The sequence below is a fragment of the Amphibalanus amphitrite genome, unplaced genomic scaffold (assembly GCF_019059575.1).
Source record: "Amphibalanus amphitrite isolate SeventyFive unplaced genomic scaffold, NRLGWU_Aamphi_draft 000634F_arrow, whole genome shotgun sequence".
Classification (NCBI taxonomy): Eukaryota; Metazoa; Arthropoda; class Thecostraca; order Balanomorpha; family Balanidae; genus Amphibalanus; species Amphibalanus amphitrite.
This window is the reverse complement of record NW_024882128.1, coordinates 367,871-383,328: the sequence shown is the minus strand read 5'-3', so window position 1 is coordinate 383,328 and position 15,458 is coordinate 367,871.

The following is a 15,458-nucleotide window of genomic DNA, read 5'->3' as shown; positions in this document are numbered from 1 at the left end:
TCAACTTCATCAAAGTCAATTAAAACGGTCTCTGTAACGGTCTAAGCCTTGAGAAAATGTGGAAAATTGGAAAGTAAAAATATCTTTGCTTGAGGAGTGTGCATGAAACGCACGGCATTTTATGAGCGAGCGCCTCAATTACTGAACATCCTCCAATGCCGGATATGTAGGTATATAATATAATAGTGGGGAATAGATGTCTCGTTACCGGAATTCCACTATCTGGCAACTAGCCAAAATCGCTGCTCTGCGGCCATTTTTTGCGAAATTATTTGCCAAAAACCAAACCCTACCTTGGGCTTTTTGACTTCACCTCAGAGGTTACCGGTTGACCTGGGACCTTAAAATCGGGTATCAATCGTTCCGCCTTGAAACGGCGCACACGCTTGTTTTTTCCGCGAGGCTCTAGCTCCATAAGGGGCGAAACGGCAAAAAGGGGTCGTACCAACCCTCCCCCTCGGCCGGCCGAGGGGGTGGGGGTCCGACAATAGGTCCGGCGAGGGTTAAGCAGCCCCACTTCGTTTTTAGCATGTTTGCTTGTCACTGAGATCAACAACTCAATCACAAATAATTTCTAGCACTTTTCCGGACCCCCGGCCCAGTGTGCGGTGGTCGAGACCCGTTGGAGCGAGGCGACCGCCTGGGTCGGAGGGGTTGGGGAGGGGAGGGGACCATGCCGGAGCACATGGTCCGACGGACCGTCACGCCTATCACACTTTCAATCAATCTTCTGAGTGTGTCAATATCAAACAATTTGATATATCCGCAACTGCAAGGTGCCTTCTTCTCTTGAAAAAAGTATAAACTAACCAACGCAAAACGCATACGACACACTTGAACATTACCGCACTTACCGCCTATCTCAAAAGCATTGGCATAGATGGTCACCTCATGGCCTACCTGAACAACTACCTCACAAAACGCACATTCAAAGTCAGACACCTCACACACACATCAAACACACAGTATCCGAGCACTGGACTCATGTAAGGGAGAGTGCTCAGTCCACTGCTTTTCGTACTTGCACTTAACTCACAGCTCAAACAGAACACAAGACAAGTCAAGATAGCCACCTATGCGGACGATATAGCAATCTGGACAACACAAAACCAACGAGGAAGCACCCTAACACAACTCGAAAGGACACTCAACAGCGTTACTCCGAAACTTCAGACACTCAACCTTCACATCTCACCTTCAAAGATACAATGTGTCGTCTTTGGGCGACACAGTACCAAAAACAGCCGACCGCTTATGTTTAATGGCACACACAGCTATCAGCAAGGGTTGTAATAATTGCTTGTATATGTTACGGCCCGTTTGAAAACCCGGCCCGTATTAATGCTGCCCGGCCCGCATTAATACTGACCGGAGACCTGGCCCGTATTAATACGGCCCCCGGTCAGCATTAATGCGGGCCGCCTGGCGGTCAGCATTAATACGGGCCGGACAGTATTAATACAGCCCACTTTTTTCCTCACGGCCATATGAAAACTCGGGCCATATCAAAACTAGCCAACTAGTCTCTATTCCATGTCTTAGCGAATGCTGCGTAGGCCTGCAGTGGTCTTAAATGTCTTTTATACTTTTTGACTGTTGGCTAGTAAATGTTTGTTTCGTGGTATCTTCAGCGTATAGACCCACCATACCTTGACCTTATACCATACATGACCTTGACACCCACCATAATGCATTGGTACAACATCATTTTACATGTTCCAGTGTTTAAAACCACAACAAGACTAGAAACACGCAGATAATATGAGCCAACATACGCTGAATTGCGATTCTGGCCAAACATGGTCTCGAGGATCAGGTCACAGGTCAAAGGTCATTTGGGTCGGGGTCATGAAATTTTAGAGCAGGTGTAAGATTGAATAACTCGAGGGTACTGAAAGTTTCGTCGCGATCGGCCATTTTTTACGCGAGTTATTCGCAAAAAAAAAAACGAGGGGGTCCGTTCGACCCCCCCCCTATAAGTGCGAGGGTTAAGTGGAAATCAGTGCTAAAGTCCTCGAATTATGACATTTTCAAAATGAAGTTGCCATACTCTTTATGATCACTAGTTATTAAGATCAGATAATGAAACAGATGCGTGCTACGCTGATACTCACTGTCGGTCCTCCAGCGGTAATGGAAGAAATGGGCGCGCGGCAGTGTCGGCACTCCCTGAGGTGACCTTGGGCGATGTGTTAGACCTGCTTTTATTACCCTGGGCAACGTCTGGATAAATATTGCTGGTTGTCTCTGCAAAATTATGATAAACCGTCGTTTGTTTTCTCTAAATGGTGTTTTGAACTATTTTAACCCGCGCCCCGCTGGGCTATTCAGCCATACGCGCCCTGCTGGGGGGAGGGGGGCAGATTCTGCCCCCCCCCCCTGTCTAACTTCCGAACCGATGGTCGTAGAAAGACGGGGAAAACGGCAATCGAAAGCTCTTTACAAGGCGGATCTTAAGAACCCAATTTTTTCCCTTAAGTAGGTCAGAGGTCAGGTCAAGGTCAGGTCAAGGGTACAAAATGCAAGTTTCTACAGTATCGGCCTTGCACCGTAGTTGCCGAAGAATGGACTGAGACTGATTGCCCAAAACGTGTTCTTAGACTACCAAGACAATATTCGTTGCATACAATGTCATTCAAAGGTCAAGGTCAAGGTCATGTCAGGTCAGGTCAGGTCACCAAAAACAAAATATAGTAAAGGGCATGTGCGACAAATGTTTTATGGGTCACTTTACTCATAGAATTCAATAGGCACACTCAATAAGTGATATGGACCACCTCTGGATGAATTTCAGGTCGAGGTCAGGTCAAGGTCAGCCCAGCCAGCAATTCGCTTGGGCTGAACTGTGGCAAGCGTCGGGCAGCTTGGGCTTAGCTTGGGTTTGCCCACTTTAATCAAAACCAATGTATTTTTTACTAGGGCTGAGCTGGGGCATGCCACAGCTATGCCCACGTGCGGATAGCAGTAGCTCAGCCCGACATCTGCCCGCGCATCCAAAACTGGCTTAACTTGGGCGGAGCGCGGGCTGATCAAGCTGGCTGTGTCCTTCGGCTAACTGGAGTAAAGCCGGAGCTTAGCCATACTTGTTCGGCTGTTCGCGCATGCGCAGTTCTGCGCCAATCATGTGCAGCGTTTGTGACAGTCTGTGCGCTGTGCGACGAAACGACACACCGGTGTTGGGGCATTTGGTGGTTGATGTTTGGGCGCGTGTGTCAGCGCGAAGAAGGGATAGTGCTCACTGCTCTCATCAAGTGGACTGGCATGGAGTTTTATGGTAGGTAAGTGTATTGAATGGTGCGCTTGATCGTATGTAAACGTCATGATTTTGACTGAGTTGGACGCCATCAAACATGAAGCTGAATAGCTGGTCAGCCTGGCGACTTATACCCTCGCTCAGAAAAGCTGCATTCCGTGCCTTTATATCTTTGTGAAATACCAGCACTTCTGACCACTTCTATTTATATTTATCTACTTATCACCGAGCACGCTCATTCTCTGTCCGCATTTAAAATCAAATGAACATTTTATACGGATCAATGAGAAGTGTTTTTACAGTATTAATGCATCAATAAGTTATTTTTCAAGCAAACATGCTATGTAAATTAAACCAATTAATCTCTTTTTCAGGTACGTACCATTAGAGCAAATGGTTCCAAAAAATGGAATAGTTATACAAACCAGGACCGGGTGGACGCCGCAGTCGCCCTCGCCAAGTGGTTTAGCGGAAACCGCCTGCTTATAATTAAGTAGGTATACCTACATATACGGAAACTGCGCCGAAAGCTGGCCGACCACCTACTGCAGATGTGTGTGTGTGGAGGAGCCAGACGCCTCCAAAGCTCCCATTCACCAGAGTGAAGTTCCTTATAAACGATTGTTTGCTTATTGCTTTATGTCTTATGAGCGATTACACGCTGTCCTTACTTTATGCTTTCAGTTGAGTGTTTAAGCAAGTATTATGAACGGGGAGGGAGGCTAGCGGGCCTTGTGATTGTTTTATAGTTTTGATGGCGTTTTTTCATGACTCATGCCATATTAATGCTGCAGTTTGCAGTCCACTGTTTCATGTATTTGTGTTTCATTTGACGTGCCTGTAGTCGTTTGAAATATACATTCAATCAAAGTCAACCACTACTTTCCTTTTGCAATGCTCGAGCCTCGATGACCGGTTAACAGAGCATATGAGTGACCGTAACAATTTTAAATATGCATTGAAACCGCACAACCTGCTGAAAGTGCATTGGCTGCTCCTGGCTACTTGATCCAGTGTGAAGCAAAAGCAAGATGAAGTCAAGTCGAGACTTGAGAAAACAGGAGCCATCACTCGAGCCGAACCCGAGCAAAGCCACAGCAGTTTGCAATGTATAAACCCCATTCACTTCTATGGCTTAAGTCGGGATAGACAGGGCACACAGAGTGGGCTTGCCGGAGTTCAGCCCGCTCGGGCCCAGAGTAATCTCCATTATATAAATGGATTCACTGCTCGGGCTTAAATCGGGCTAACGCCAATCGTCGCTCAACTTGGGCTAAACTACGGCTGTCCGGAGCTCGCAGAGCGGGCATACCTCCGGCAGAGCATGGGCTTTAGTCGGCGTATTTGTGTCATACGCCGACTTTAGCCCAAGCCCTAGCCGACTTTAGCCCGACTAAAAATCTCGGGCAATCCGCACTTGAGCCTGCAAAATTGCTGGCTGGGAGGTCAGCAAGTGTGACAAGCAAGGGAGGTCAAGTGAGGTCAAATTTTGAAGTTGGTTTTTAAGGCCTACAAAGGTGTCTATCTGATGCAGTTTTTCACGGCGAATCGAATGGTGCTATTTTTGTTTCGGTACGAGGTCTAGAACTTCAAAAATATCATTTTTCAAATTTTTGGGTGTCGTGACGTCATAAAATTTTGAATAACTCCCACATTTTTGAACCGATTCTTCTAAAAATTGGTATGTCGGTGCACATAGACCACTTCTCTGACATGTATTCCGGTTTTTTTATACACTCAAAATTTTGGATTTTATAACTTTTTCCCAAAAAAGTCAGTTTTTTTAAGAAAAAAATTGGGCCAAAATCCAAAATTTTCAAAAAACCGAGATAGCCATTTGATAGACAAAGTGGAATCACGCATAACCTTTTTTTGTTACGTCTTGATTCCTTTAAAAATGAAGATGTTAGCGGCGTTTGAAATTTTGCCGTTTTTAAGGCGAAAATGGCGAACATGACGTCACTAAAACATCAATTTCTCAAAAAAAATTCCGACGGATTTCGCTCATATTTTCAGGGAACGTGTCAAATTGATGTATGATACGGTACCGAAAGTTTGACGTCGCTGGCGTAACGCGTTTAGAAGTTATTGGCGAAAAACGGGAGGGGGGCAGATTCTGCCCCCCCCCCCATCGGGGCGCGGGTTAATCACGTATAATAGCATCTATTTTCTCGAGCACGTTTTGTTCCATATCATTGCCGAGCACTAGTTTGAACTGCTTGCCCAATTCACTGCCTTTCGATCTGTTCGCTAGTCTCGGGGTATATGTTCCGGTCTTGTAATAGAATGGTTGTGGGTTCGAGGCGGGGTTGGCGAATATTTACACATGGCGTTCAACTTTTATCAGTAAGCCTATAAAGACATGCTACTATAAAGCATGCGACATGCGTCTATAAAGGCATGCTAATGTAATTGATTTTGCAGCAGACGGATAAGTTTTGAAATAAAAGGTGGGCAGTATTAATACTGCCCACCTAAATCGGCCGCATTAACCCGCGCGGGGCTGGGGTCTCCAGCCGAACGCGCGGGGCTGGGGGGGGGGGTAAATTTTACCCCCCCTGTTATCTCCCGAACTAATGGTCCGATTTGGAAAATTCAAACGCCAATCGAAAGCTCTCGTCACGAACTACTAAAAAACATGTACTTAATTTAAAGTTTGAGGTCAAGGTCAAGGTCAGGTCAAGGGTAAAAATTGCAAGTTTCTACAGTATCGGCCTTGCACCGTAGTTGCCGAAGAATGGAGTCATGGACTGAGAGTGATCGCCCAAAACGTGTTCTTAGGCTACCAAGACAATATTCGTTGCATACAATATCATTCAGAGGTCAAGGTCAAGGTCAGGTCAGGTCAGGTCAGGTCACCAAAAAAACAAATATAGAAAAGGGCATGTGCGACACATGTTTTATGGGTCATTTTACTCATATAATTCAATCGGCACACTCAATAACTGATATGGACCACCTCTGGATGAATTTCAGGTCGAGGTCAGGTCAAGGTCAGGTCAAGTGAGGTCAAATTTTGAAGTTGGTTGTTAAGGCCTAAAAAGGTGTCTATCTGATGCAGTTTTTCACGGCAAATCGAATGGTGCTATTTTTGTTTTCGTACGAGGTCTAGAACTTCCAAAAAGTCATTTTTCAAAAAAATTGTGTGTCGTGACGTCATAAAATTTTGAATAACTCCCACATTTTTGAACCGATTCTTCTAAAATTTGGTATGTAGGTGCACATAGACCACTTCTCTGACATATATTCCGGTTTTTTCGATAGACTCAAAATTTTGGATTTTATAATGATTTTCCCAAAAAAGTCAGTTTTTTGAAAAAATTTAGGCCAAAATCCAAAATTTTCAAAAAACCGAGATAGCCATTTGATAGTCAAAGTAAAATTACGTATAACCTTTTTTGTTACGTCTTGATTCCTTTAAAAATGAAGATGTTAGCGGCGTTTGAACTTTTGCCGTTTTTGAGGCGAAAATGGCGAACATGACGTCACTAAAACGTCAATTTCTCAAAAAATTTCCGACGGATTTCGTTCAAATTTTCAGAGAACGTGTCAAATTGATGTAAGAAAAGGTACAAAAAGTTTGGCGGCGCTGCGCGCCGCCGTTTTTGAGATATCGCTAAAATTCGCGAGGGGGGGTAAAATTTACCCCCCCCCAGCCCCGCGCGGGTTAATACCGACCGGCAAGGCGGCCCGCATTAATGCTGACCAGCCCGTATTAATACGGGCCAAGTCTCCGGTCAGTATTAATGCGGGCCGGGCAGCATTAATACGGGCCGGGTATTCAAACGGGCCATAACACATATGTTACTCCACTATTATTTCTTTGTACCAAGTGACAACAAAGTAGAAGACTCCCCATCCCACCCTGTCTCCCCCCGCCCCCAACCACCGGACCGGTAGCGCTCACTGGCTGGGTGGTAGCCGACAGGCAACGCCGCGCTGGCCGTCCGCCGCCGCCGGGAGGGTCGGGGGGGGGGGGTAGGGGAGGGGGGCAGGGTAGGGTGCCGGCCGGCTCGGGCGCGGCGGCGGCCGGCCCGGCGTCACATGGTCCCCTGACCGAACGGGGTGACATTCATAAGTACCAGAGTACAATTGTACCCAGGTTACACCGGGACCAAGGTTACACAGGGGCCCAGGTTACGTTCGGCCCCAGGATTTGAAGGGACCATGAAGACGCAAGTACCATACTGTGATTGGTCGTTGGCAGACGGGAATGACGTAATGCATCCATGTGGCGGCCGTGACGTTGACCAATAGGAGGGGCGGATACAAATTTGGACCACCTTGGTACACTACTTGGCAGTGTGCTTGGGATTGATTTCGGCGGCGCCCAGGGCCCGATGGTCATCCGGTGTGACGGGAGGTAGCGTCCCTCGGCCCCCCGCGCGGCGGGAAGTAGCGTGCTGCGGCGTCCGAAGGAGAAGTGAAAATGACCCCTTGCACGAATTAGTATTCGCAGCGGCTACTTAAATTGCAGGAGGGGGAGGAGGCAGGGGCGTCGCCACGGATTTTTGAATGGGGGGGGGGGGGTCGGGTTTCCGGTCTTCGTCTTGATGGGTAGAGGTGTTATTAGCCACACTCGGTTTTTTCATGTGTTGAGAAAAAATCTCGGCGCGCAGCGCCACGAAAGCAGCGGTGTATCTTATTGTACATACTACATACATCACTTTTGCATCGTGCATAAAAATCGAGCACAGGCCACCTGAGGTCAGGTCACAATGTCATGTTCAGTTCAGTTTTAATGCCTCTAAAAGCTGCAATCTTGTCATTCCTATAGATTATCTATCTCCTATAAGTCTGAAATTTGGTGCAATGAATGGGATTATAAGTGCCAACAGTTCATGAATCTGGGATTTTAGGATCTGAAAAGTGAAGTCAGGTCAAATCAAATATGTGACCACACCAATCAATCATGATAAGATATGGGAAAATGCACGAATGCCCTCTGCTTTGAACGAATATGCTAAAAACGCTATAAGATACTTTTGTAGCCATGGCACCTCTGCTCATTTTAGAGACAAGGTGCAGCTAATGACCAGTGGTGACTCGAATGGTCAGTCATTACTATTAGTTAGGTCATCAAAGGTCTCTAACACATTTTCGACAACAACTTTTGATGGAGACGCTGTAGAGCGATGACAGCACCTGGAGTGTGTTCAGTGTGTGTTCAGCGTTCAGCACCAGTGTTCAGTGTTCAGTGCTGGAGTGTCAAGTGTGTTCAGCTCAGCAACACAGTTCGATCGCACATTTTTGCAGCGGGTTCTTTTCCGGTCAGGACATGACCATTGATTAACCTTTACCTGATGTCAAGTTTTCTAGTTAAGTTCTTAAGTTCAAATTGTAAGCCATGCGACGTGTTTCGACGAAACAACCACGATGGTGATACCTAACATGAATATCATACACATTCACTGAATCATAGGTTGTTATAGAACAAATGTTTCGGCAAAATCCGTCCGTTTAACTGTTTGGCCTCTGTGGTACACAAGCCATAGACCCGAAGTCATACCTATCTGAGGCGAAGTTGGCGAAAGAGCTTTAAAAAAGCTATCGAATCGAGTAGGGTAAGGTGCCTAATTAGCGACCCTTTCCGATTTGCGACCTACCTCCCTACAGAAAAACTGGCAGGAGAAAACGGGGTAAAAACATCGTCAAAAGGTCAGCCATACTTTGGTTATCAAATTAAATTATTTTCCGGTCGTCGATGTTTCTGGTGGGACGTTTCAGGTGAGTTTAAATAAAAATGACGAGTTTCTTATCCAAAACGTGTGTGTTTGGGCCCTCTCTGATGAAAAGCGATGCACATTAGGATGATGCACCTTTTTTCTTCTGAATCGACATTCCTTTTTCAATTGATTGCCGTTTTCCCATAGCATGAATCGCTCAACTGTGCACAGCATGGCGGTTAAAAATGTGTCGCAACTCATATTTCCTATTTGCGCCTGACATGGTCGCAAATAGCTCAAGAAGGGAAAGAAAGGGGAAAAGAGAGAAATGAAAATGAGGTGTTGCTGAAGCTTGCAATGTGTGGCAGGGGATGCCAAATATCGTCACCAACTGCAGGGGTGCCGAATTCAGCGCAGACCTCGAATACCATACGAGATAGCCCGCAAAATTTGGGTTTCCGCCTTCTTTTCGCCTTCGGTGCATCACGTCAGTGGCGGATCCAGGGGGGGGGGGGGCAAAATGGGCATTTGCCCCCCCCCCCCCCCAAACGGCATGATTTTAACATTACGCCTATGGACGATGCATGGAAAGAATCGATAAATTTCTATGGTTTGCCCCCCCCCCCCAAAAAAAAAAACTCTGAGCTGGATCCGCCTCTGCATCACGTTATCAGTTTTTACTTACGTAAATGTGATGGATAAACGTTCCTATTCGAGTGATTGAGTGCTTTGCTTATAGGTTACCTTTTTGAGATCATATTTCATCTTTTCAGGCGTCGCATTTTTTGCCATTTTTAATATGGGGAAACCCATAGACTTATTAGCGACCCTCCCCGGTCGCTAATCGGGAAGAGTTCCCTATTAGCGTTTTTTGCAATGGTTTGCCAAAATGCTCACTAAAAATAAGTTAGTGAATATTGGGGCAGGAAATGACTATATTTTAATAGAAAAATGAACGAACTCTCCGAAAATCAAGCCAGTAATACAGTGGCACCCACAGAGCGTGAGCAATGACGGTTCAAATTAAGGGGGTCGCTAATTATGTAGGTACCTTATACGCTCTCTGTGTCACTATAGCTCTTATTCGTGTTTTACGGGTCGCTAAGGTAAAATGTTTACCAACGCAACGCTAAAGGTATGCTTTCGGCCCCTGATCGAGGTAGAGCTTCGCGGAAAAGCGAGGATGCTGCCCGTGATGAGAGAAGGCCGATGATGCCCAATTTCAAGGTCTTGGCCGGGTCATCTTAGGTCAACGCCCAAAAGTAGAAAAAAGCTGGCCTGCTAGAACTTTGTGAGCTGTAGCTGTTATCGGGGTTGCGGGTACGAGTTCGATGTTAATTTTGGACAAAGATGATGACTCCATGCATTTGGGGTAGATCGGGTCGGGTCAGGTCAGGTCGACCAGCAGGCTTCCTGCCGGCCATCTACATAGAGTGGGTGACAACCACCAACGATAGCTTCGCAACATGTTACTACATAACCACCATTTATCAAAACTACTTCTTAAAGTTCAAACGGGCGCTAAACTCGAAATGTTCCAAAAACTTCACTTGTAAGTGGAAGCAAATAAAACTCAAAAAAGTGAACCAAGGTCATCTATATTCGAATCATGGCCTAGAAATGTTTAGAGTAGGTGTAAAATTGATTAACTCGAGGTCACAGGAAGTTTCGTTGCAATAGGCTCCTTTTTGCGCGTCTTATTGGGAAAGCCGGAGAGGGGTCCACCATCTGACCCCATTTCCCGGCTACCTCAGGCAGGTCCGAGGGTAGTTGCAGGGCTGAGGCTAGTTAGGTACCTCGTAGTTACTGATTGTCATCCGACGAATCGACTGCAACCATTGTTTTGACAATCAGACGAACGCTTGGGTCAGTTTTGGCGCGCTCATTCGTTTGAGGGATAAAAAGGGACTATAGTGGCTATAGTGGCATCAACCCCCCTCGCCCGGCGAGGGGTTGATGATGCAACCCCCCTAAGGTTTTTCGCAAATAACGTAGAGCGCCGCCAAATTTGGCATACCTTCTGGGGCAACCTTTTCGCACCTATCCTGAAAATTTGAAGTCCCAGTCTTTTCAGGTCAGGTCACCAGGTCACAAAAGCCGGCACAAGGTCAGGGGAAAATTGGACTAGCTTAGCGGCAACTGAGTTCCAGAGTTCACTTAAATTTGTAACAAAGTATATCATTCGATGCGCACGGACGTCCTGAGTTCACTGGTGCTTTTATTTTTTGCACTATCTTTACTAGGCAAAAAGTTATAACCGAAAAACGTTTGACATGTTTAAGCAAAATTTTTGCACTCATACCCCCCAAAACCCCCCTAAATATTGACTTAGAGTCACCAAACTTTTACAGGGGGCGAGATCTCCTATGGACCCACCTACCCTGTAAATTTGGTGTTTCAAAGTGCCATAGAAGCCAATCGCGAGGGGGGGTCGTACCAACCCCCACCCCTCGCCGTCCGTGTTATGGAAAAGGCCCTCGCCTGGCGAGGGTTAAAATATTGTTATGCTGATGTTCCAGCCCACCGCTTATTGACCTATAAGCAATAGGGCTACGGAGCTCTTGAAGCGATTCTGAATCTGACGTTGTATTTGTTGATGTTGCTTACGCCAACGTCACTGACATGATAGCTCAAAGAAGAAAACCCAGCACCGCCAAAAGTGGGGGGTCGACACCCCGGTTCTCGCGAGTGGGGGGGGGGTCACGACCCCCGCGACCCCCCCCCGTCGGCGACGCCCCTGGAAGGAGGGGTCAAAAGAACCAACCAGCGATTCCTCCCCTGATTGAGCTACAGGGAAAGCGGGCGTGGCGTGTGGAAGCCGATGGTATCCATTTTCATTGTCCTTGGAAGGACTTAAACAACCTTGACTTTTCACGTGGCACGCATCACGACGGTCATTTTAGATGCATCAAGAGAAGTGTAAGGTGTGGTACTTGTAACATATTTTTACGCTTACTCTGTCACACAAAATTCCAGTTCAAACCTGGAGAAAAACTGTTTCAGTAGCGCAAATATTACTTCCTTTCACCATGCAAGCCTTATTTTTTTAGACAAGCTTTGTTTTATATTATGACATCATCCATCATTGGGTGTGTGCCTGTGGATGATTGATTGAATGAACTAAACTAAACTAAACTGAGCTGGGCATACCTGGGAAAGAGCCTCACTTCTCTACCAAGTCACGGTGTGTTACCCCCGACCGTGCGGTAATTAGAACAGTCTACATCATATCTTTGCACGCAATAAAACGATAACCTCGCTATCACTGATGTTGTTCGGTGCCTAAACAAATAGCCACAACAGCTCTAAACATACCTATATTAAAAAATCAAAACAACAAAAATAACCATTGCCGAGTATCAATACCTATCTGCTCGTTGCACACCGGTCAGTTGATAGCCAAATTCTAGCATAAATTACACGGGATAGTTTCGTTCTTGTCGATGAGACCAAGCCCAGTTACGGTATGTGCGATTTTGTCAAAAACGGTCGGAGGTTGTAACTATTATGACGTCGCAGCTCGGTGACCTGATATGACCCGATTTTTTTTTACCAAAAGTTGCGCGAAGGATGCCCCAGAGGCCATTTAAAATTTAAGCACGATCCGACTAACAGTTCGGTTTGCATCGCAAAAAAAGCTCGGGCGCCCTGCCAGGGCGAGGGTTAATTATAATCTTCGCCATAGCTCATAAAAAATTATGACAAAATGCAAAAACGATATCAATGTTAATGCGCAAGTCAGTTTGGATGCCGCATGCAAAATTTTAATAAAATCCGTTCATACATTTTTCAGTCATGGACTGAAAACAAACAGGTAAATCTTTCTGCCTCACCCTGTTCATAGGTCATTAGTCTGACCTGGAAGCCGAAGGTCAGGTCAATGACCAAATATCGGGAAAATCGAAATCTTGTAGAACTTCTAAAAGTGATGCTTTATGTTTCTGCAGAGTCCTGATTTCGAACTTAATAATTATTACGATCAAAGATGATGTGTTCAATGTTCATCCATTTGAGTAGATCAAACGAGGTCAGGTCAGGTCAACCGCCGTCCCGACGGCTATCCATTAGGTATAAACTATAAACCATCGCTGTCAGTTTTGTAACATATTGCCAGAACTAGTCCCGGAATATTTATATCTGTGCTTAATTTGTAATCAGCTCATAAAAACTACGCTGAGACATTTTGAAACGCCAAACGAGGTCATCTAAGGAAAATAACTTTGACCTGAGTCCCAGGGCTGCGGAGTCGGAGTCGGAGTCGGTCGGAGTCGGAAGTTTTGCCCTGAGTCGGAGTTGGAGTCGCTAAAATCTTACCGACTCCGACTCCGAAGTTAACACTGCATTGCTCAACGTCATGCCCGACACCTGGTTGCTTCATGATATTTTGCTTGTTGACCTTTCAAAATCTGATTTTGTTGAAGCTAAGGACATACCCCCGTTTTGGACCAGCGTTTTCATTGAAACAAAAACTGAAGAAGGCTGCTGCGTCAAAACCTGTTTTTATTTATGCATGCTATTTAAAAAGTAGGCACTTATTTGCAACATTGGCCTTGGAACGCGCAAAAGGTCGCTTCAGGCAAGATAAAAGATCTCCGACAATAAATTTTATTTCATTATAAGGACTTGCTGGGCAATGTCCGGAGTCGGAGTTGGAGTCGATTTTTGAAGCCGGATATTTTTTGCCGTAGTCGGAGTCTGAGCCTGAGTCGGAGTCACCTTAAAATCCATCGTCTCCGCAGCTTCATCTGACCTTGACACCCACCCTATCAACAAGTAAACACAGGTAGTTAGTTTATCCCAAAGAAGTGTGTAGATGACAAGATAATACCCATTTTTAGAACGGTTATCTGGAACACATTTTGTGACATTCGGTGCGATCTGGTAAAATAGGTTTATAGCTGATTTTTAGTAGCTTTCATCTTGGGCTGCACCAGTTGCTCAATTCATGGATGACTGAGTGTCGCCACAGGAGGTCCCCGGTGGGCCGGGGCAGCGCAGGGGACGGGCCCCGCCACTGAGCCGACCATCGGATGTGCCCATTATAAGAGCGTACCGGGCAGCGGAGCAAATCTCGGACCCCCCTCAAGGGTATCCTCATCAATCAGCTTCCCATCCCTGCTGTCTCATGACAGGGGGAGTATGTGAACGGTAGTGGCAGCGGTGACCGTTAGGCGAGCCGGGCCTGCGTTGTGAATAGGGGGTGGACGCCACCTCCCAGACGGTCTGGCGCTCCTGCACCCCGCCCTCCCGGCTGCGGCCGGGCTCCCGGTGCTGGACCGCAAAGCGCTGGCCGTACATGTGTCCACTGTTGACATAATCAAGTCGCTTTACATGACCTTGTTTATAGCGTGTACCTATAGTTTGTGCCCACAAATCCTGTTTTCTCACCGGATTTAGGCCACTTATTTTTCATCACAGCCCTGAAACCTGATGAACTTTTTTTAACACTAAATAAGTAAAAAGTAGACCATCCAACCCATGCCTTTGCATTAGTTTATAACCCCCTAACATTGCCCCACCAGACAGTAATACAGGGCGTCCCAGAATTACCCGAGCATTGTTAATTAGCGTATAAAATAAGGCAAACATCATTGCGCTTTTTTCTTTTTACCGTCCTGTATATTCAACTAGGGTGGCTGTCAAATAGCACATGCAATAGATACGCTTGTTACAAGATCAGCCGACAATGATGGAAAATGCCAGCCATTGCTGGTCTCAGTTGTTTTACGGGTCTCCCGAAACTGGGTGTAGGCATGTTTTCTTTGACCTCTTGCCGGAGGATAATGCGATCATATAAAGATAAACTTGACATCAAAGTGTTCCCAGGCCATAAGGTATTATCCCCCAAAACAAAAATTTCTGCCTACACCACTTTTACTGCGTTTTTTTTTTTTTTACATCTGGAGTGGAGAAGCTCCATGTCTGAACATGGCGCGACCTTTGGCTTCCAACAGATTTGGTTTCCAAAACAAACCCGTTCATGGCCACTTGGTTCACGGCATCCAGTTTTTGTACTGGTAGAGTATTACCGCAGTAGTACTCTGTGCTAACGGTTGTCTTTGGGCCATCATATCAAGCCCAATGAGTGCACGGTGGCTCAAATTGTCTCACAATATGATTTTCGACGGGTGCATGGCCGTCTCTGCTGTTGGGGCGTTGTAGTCATCTGACGTTCACACACGCCTTTTTCGGGCGGTTCGAATGACATAATACCTTCGTTAGACCACGAAGTGTGCTTCAATATACTGTTTTTTTTTTGTACATGCTATGTTTTTGGGATGAATTGTAGTGATTTGTGCTGCTTTTCCCGTAGTTTTCGCATATTTTTCTGGCGACGGACCCCAACTTCCAAAATTTTGTCGAAGATAGAGGTGCAAGGTAGACTGCTGTTTACGAGCGAGCGAGCGCAGCGAGCGAAGTGAGTCTTTTCAATATAACGGAAAAATCTCAGTATGAGCGGCCCGGCCCGGCCCGGCCCGGCCTGTAACGCTTTTGAGAGGCTTATATCTCAGCAACCGCTGGACCGATTGGCCTGCGGT